Source organism: Crocodylus porosus, unplaced genomic scaffold, assembly GCF_001723895.1.
Source record: "Crocodylus porosus isolate Cpor-Errol unplaced genomic scaffold, CroPor_comp1, whole genome shotgun sequence".
NCBI lineage: Eukaryota > Metazoa > Chordata > Crocodylia > Crocodylidae > Crocodylus > Crocodylus porosus.
Genome location: NW_017728931.1, coordinates 122,744,912 through 122,750,579, shown reverse-complemented (window position 1 = coordinate 122,750,579; position 5,668 = coordinate 122,744,912).

Here is a 5,668-nt window from a genome sequence, read left to right as displayed (position 1 = left end):
ATCCCCCGTGGCGGGCACTGGCTGCCTCCCCGGGGAGGGCGCGGGCGGGGGACGCGGAGTGGGGCGAGAGAGAAATCCCGGGGATGCCGGGTGCTCCCCCGCTCGCTCCCGGCTCGCCGGGCTGCCTCGGCTTCGGGCTCCGTGGAGACGAGCGGGTTGGCGCGGCTGGGCTGGAGGATAGGCACCCTTCGGACAGCCTGGGGAAGGGGTTAGGCTCAGACGGATGGTTTTCTGGCAGGAGGTAGAGGAGAGGGAGGAACAAGATCTCAAGTGGAGATGGCGATGTTAAGCACTTTGAAGACGGGGGAAAGTTGTTCCTCCTTCAGTAACTTGGGGAGGACCTGAGCATGCATCTAAGCAAAATCCTGGGAAAGCCCCTGAACCTGAAGACATTTTGCAAGCTGCTTGGAAGCAGAAGGCAACTGTTGTCAGAAATGTGCAGTCGCTCACCCAGTCTGGCACTTGGCTGCATTCGCTTCAGTGTCTCAGCTCTGGCAGTTCCCAGTTATTTGCTCTATGGTTTTGCCAGTTTGCAACTTGCCATCTGAAGTTAGAAAGCCTTTGCAGGAATTTCTTCTTCGGAGAGGCTTTTTGAGCTTGTTGCATTTCTTATGTGCTAGGCTAGCGATACACATATTGTACTTACCTGTCATGGTTATTCTGCTTATTGTGTTTAAGATTTTACACTGCTCTGTGTGTGTTGTTACTTCTGTCTTAATCCTGTAATAGCTTGAGGACGGCGTTGATAGATATGGCCCTGCCTTCAAATGGAGTCCCTCTGCTCTGGGAATCCTATGGCATTAGCCACTCCTCTTCGTATCTTATAAAATGTGTTCAGATATGCTGCTGTTCATTTTATAAATTCATGTTGCTTGGCGTAGGGAAGTAGAAGCTGCCATCTGTTTGCACCAGGGAGGTCTCCTGTGCTGCCCTGGGGAGTTGTTTTGAGCAAAGGGCAAGGTGGTGATGGCCTTTGGTCAGGCTCCATTGGAACCTGGCCAGTGTAGCAGCACGACGTGGCGCATCCTCAGCCTGCTTTGGTCCATGTCCTTTACCACCAGCACATCTCACATTCCACATCCCAAGTAAGCTTTCCAGCTGCAAAGACATGGTGCCTTGCTTTATGCCAGCAGAAGCTAATCCAAGCAAATTGGGAATGAATGAATCCCTTTAACTGTATTTCTGTGCAAGTGTACACAAATTACCAGAAACCACTACGTGAATTTTGCTGCTGTTTGATAGGAATCCAGCTGACAGTGTTTGTTTCTCCCCAACTCTGCATGCGTACAAATGTAGTACTGATAACTTGGGTTGTTTTTTGCACAAAACTGATGTGTAGAACTTTCCACTATTTTGAAGATGGCCTGATTGCCTCCACTGAAGGCAGCAAGGTAGAGTGGGGGTTACTATCAGTTTCAATGGGAGCATTTCAGAAAATCTTACCCAATATTTTCATTCAGAAAAAATCTCATGGAAATGAACATATAATTAACCTTGTTGACTGTGTTTTTATTGTTGACTTTCTCTGAAAACCTTGGAAGAACAATAACAGAGTTCTGAAAGGGTTTGGCACTGCTGTTTGTGTAAACGTAGCTTAATTTAACTGTTAGCTGATGATTTAGATAAGCAGCCTTCAAAAGCTTGTTCAAAACAAAAGAAAACCAACTGGAGATCACCAGTAGTTTCTCCATGTCACATATTTTCAAGATTTTGTAAGAGCTAGAAATATGTACCATGTAATAGGGGTATACCTAAGGTCTGTCCTCCCCAGCAACAAGTCAGTTTTGATGAGCTCTGACAGTGTTCCTACAAGTTCCTTCATCTTGTCTCTGCTATTTCAATGCGTAGAGAGTGTAGATAATTCAGCATAAGCTTCCAGTGTTCTTCTCATAAATAGGTGATACAGTAGGCATGATGACCAGACAAACAGAAAAGTATGTATAGGACAGGAAGAACTAAACTTGAAGCAGTTAAACATATATTTGTACCTGAGTGTGGGTATGTTTGATTTTTGGGGTCCATATTTCTCTTAACTTTAGCATACATGAATCCTCTGATACATCATATGATACTAAAATATAGTGTTAAAACGCTGTAAAAAAAAAGCTCCTATTTTACCTGGAGAATTTTACTTGAATTAAAGCTTCAGGTGAGAGCTTGGGATCTTGGTTTTCCTTTGGGTTGCATGTGCTCCTATCTGAGGTATTACACTCTAAAAGCAGGATTCAGCTCTTATAAACTGATTTTTTTTTATTTGAGTGGGGAAGGTAAAGGATCTCTGAACTGTATAGCACATTTCATCAGAAGAGTTTGACAAAAGGTACAACTCATTCTGGAATGTGTATTTGAAGAAGATCACATACGTTGATTTCATAATTGTTTTTGCTATTCACACTTCCTGTATTCTTAGCATAATGGCATCAATACTCAATTTTATCTATGGACAGTCAACTTTAAGAGCCTAAATTTAGCCCCAAGCCTTTCTGATCAGGTTTTGAAAACCATATGTGGAAATACTTGCACATACAATTTTCTGCATGTGAAAATGTTAGATTTGCTAAGAGTATGGGCAGGTACAGACACCTACAAACTTTGTCCCCTCATAAATGAAAACTGCATACATTGCTTTTTAGTTTTTTATAGAGTATGCATATTGTGCTAGAACCACTCAGAGACCCTTCCTATCTTCTTAATAAGTTAAACACTGGACTCGTCTTCCTATAAGGCATTTTCCCAAACACTGGTGATCCCATTTTCACATTGCAATGTTGCAAGTACAGGAAAGGAAAAGTAGAGATACCACAAAAAGAAGTAAAAATTTATGTGGGAATGCCTTCATACACCAGATAAAGACACCTGAGCCAGCTCTGAATGAAGTACAAGCAGCAGTATAACTATGTTAGTGTTCCTGCTCCTATGCTAATTTACACTGATGAGAAACTGGGTATGTTAGCTTGGACAGAGCTCTGGACTAACTCCATCTATTCAGCTTTCAGCACCCAAGCTAGCTCCTCCTGTATATGTGCCCTGTAAGGCTGCAATCATGTAGAATGAATAGCAGTATACAAGCTTTTAAACAGGCTTTCAGTGTGTTTGCTTCAGAATTAAAGAGCCTGATTCTCTTCTGCCTTGCAACTGTGTTAAGTTGCCAGGACCAGGAAATTTACATGCAAGAATTCTTAAAAGACTTGGCTATGGAGCTTTTTGAAATATTGATATTAATATCTGCCAATATGTAGAATACTTGGCAAATTTCAGAAGACTAGAAAAAAGCTAATGTTGTACCAATATTTAAAAGGGTAATCAGAATGATCCAGGAATTATAGGCTGGCTAGCTTGACATTTGGGCAAGATCATAAACAAGCTGAAATGTGATGAAGGAAATATAAGTAATGCCAAAAATCCAAGATTTTGTAGAAATGTACTTGAACTGGCCTTGCAAAACTGACTATCAATATGACCACAAGTTTGAGTGAGATGGTGGTATTTTAACAAATAAAACCTACTTTGATTTCTACAAGGCATGTGACATAATCCCCCATGGCAGTGTCATTAAAAACAAATGTACTCTATGAAATAAATGTAACCCTTATCAAACTAATTTAATAACTGGATAACTGATAGATCTCAAAAAGTAATTATTAATGGGGATTAATAATCCAACGGACATATTTCTAGCAGAGTCCCACAGGCCTACTGTTCATTCTCTCTCTTCTTCCCTCTCTCTCTCTCTGCCTCCCTCCCCCTCTCTCTAAACCTTGTGCCCTGGAATAAAATGTAAAGAACCTTTTTGCTGTGAAAATTGCAGATGATACACAAACTGGTGGAGTAAGGAAACAGGGAAAGTTTGGTTCTACAGAGTGATCTGGATTGCATGATAAACAGGGTTCAATTGAATAATATGTATATCAATAAGTCAAATATAGGATCATATACCTAGTGGCCAGTAATGTAGGATCCCATCAGAACTGTAGAAAAGAGATTATATTTTGGGTAAATGGTGACATGGAGAAAACAAAGGTCAAAGCAAATAAGTCACTGACCATGAGCTTTCCATGCAATGCTGTAGCTAAGATAAATAATAAGCAGCAAGAAGAAGGTGGTGTTACCACAGTACACAGCCTCAGTAAGCCCTTTACTGACGTATCTGTGTTCTTTCACATTGTCAACATTTTATGGGGAATGTTAAAAATTGAAAAGTATTTTTAAAAAGGGAAATGGAGGGGCTACAAGAACAATTTGAAGCCTGAAAAGAGGGACCTATGGTGAGAAAGTAAAGTAACTCAATCTATCTAGTATATCCAAAGGAAGGTTAAGAGGTATCACAGACTGCAAGTATCTGCCTGGAGGAAGAGATTTCTGAAAGTTAGAAGGACTCTCCAATCTACTTGCTAAAGACCCAACACAATCTGGTGGCTGGAAGCGAAGGCTAGTCATAGGGTGCCATAGGGTGACTATTTAACAGTGAGGATAGTTGAGACAGTTTACCAAAGGGTGTGGTGTGTTCTCTTTCGCTCAAAGTCTTGACATAAAAATTGCATGTCCTTTTCTGGAAAGCATGCTCAGTCAGTCAGTGAGGGCTTGGTATAGAAACCATGGGATGAAACTGTTGCCTGTGTTGGCTAAAAGCCAGGCTGCCTGATCAGAGTGATGCTTTCCAGTTTTAAAATGCATGGCTGGAAGTGGATGTATGATGTTATCAAATGTGAATTCTGCACTTAACCATGCATTTGACACCTTTGCACGCTCTCTGGAAAGGTGAAATGAGTTCACTAGACTTAAGACAGAGGACAGTCGGGTCGGAACATCCAGAAGATTTTAATAGTGCTTCAGGGCTGATGATTTCACTAATCACATTAAATTCCTCCTCACCGGGTGAGCTTGCTGAGCTTTTCAGTTTGTATTGTGAAGTAGTAGGCTATAACTGTTTTGAGAGAAAGTGTGACGTTTGTCAGACTGCAGCAGAACCAGTGCAGTCTCTCTTTGTTGGTTGTGTCAGATCCTGAAGTCCTGAAGAATTGGTTAAGGGAGCTGTGCATTAATGCAGCTTCCTGTAGCCCAAGAGACTGGGACAATTAGAAGGTAGCTGGTGGAAGTAAGGATGGAGCTAGCACAGCCACACCTTTTCTCCAGGAAAGGGTGAGCCGAGCAATTGCAGGAGCTGCTGAAGACTTGCTTTTGCACTAATGGTACTAGTGTGACCTTGCTCCTGTTCAGTGCCGAAGGATTCAGGCCCTTCACATCCAGCAAAAATCCTCAGTACACAGTTCATCTATTTGTACAAGGATAAGGCTATGACTCCCTTGCTATCTATTTATTGCCATTGCGTTAATTAAGATGTACATTTACATTAATTTAAATCCATTTGTTTGTAAATTATTTATTGAGGGGGGCTGTGATGTGCTGTATAGATGGAAGGGGGTGGGAATAAATAGCTAGTGGTTGTTATTTAGGAAAAGCAAGGGGAAACAGAGCTGATTGTGCAGTGTTCCTCACCCTTTTCAGGCTGGTGATTCCTTATTCAAATAAAAATTGTTTCTAACCTGTATTTTTGCAATAAAGATATCAGTTAAAAATCTATAACTTGTGTGTGTGAAAAGTTGATGGAGAGTGCTTGACCCTGGAAATCCTGTGTTATGAGGTGTGGGCAAGCAAGATATATATATAT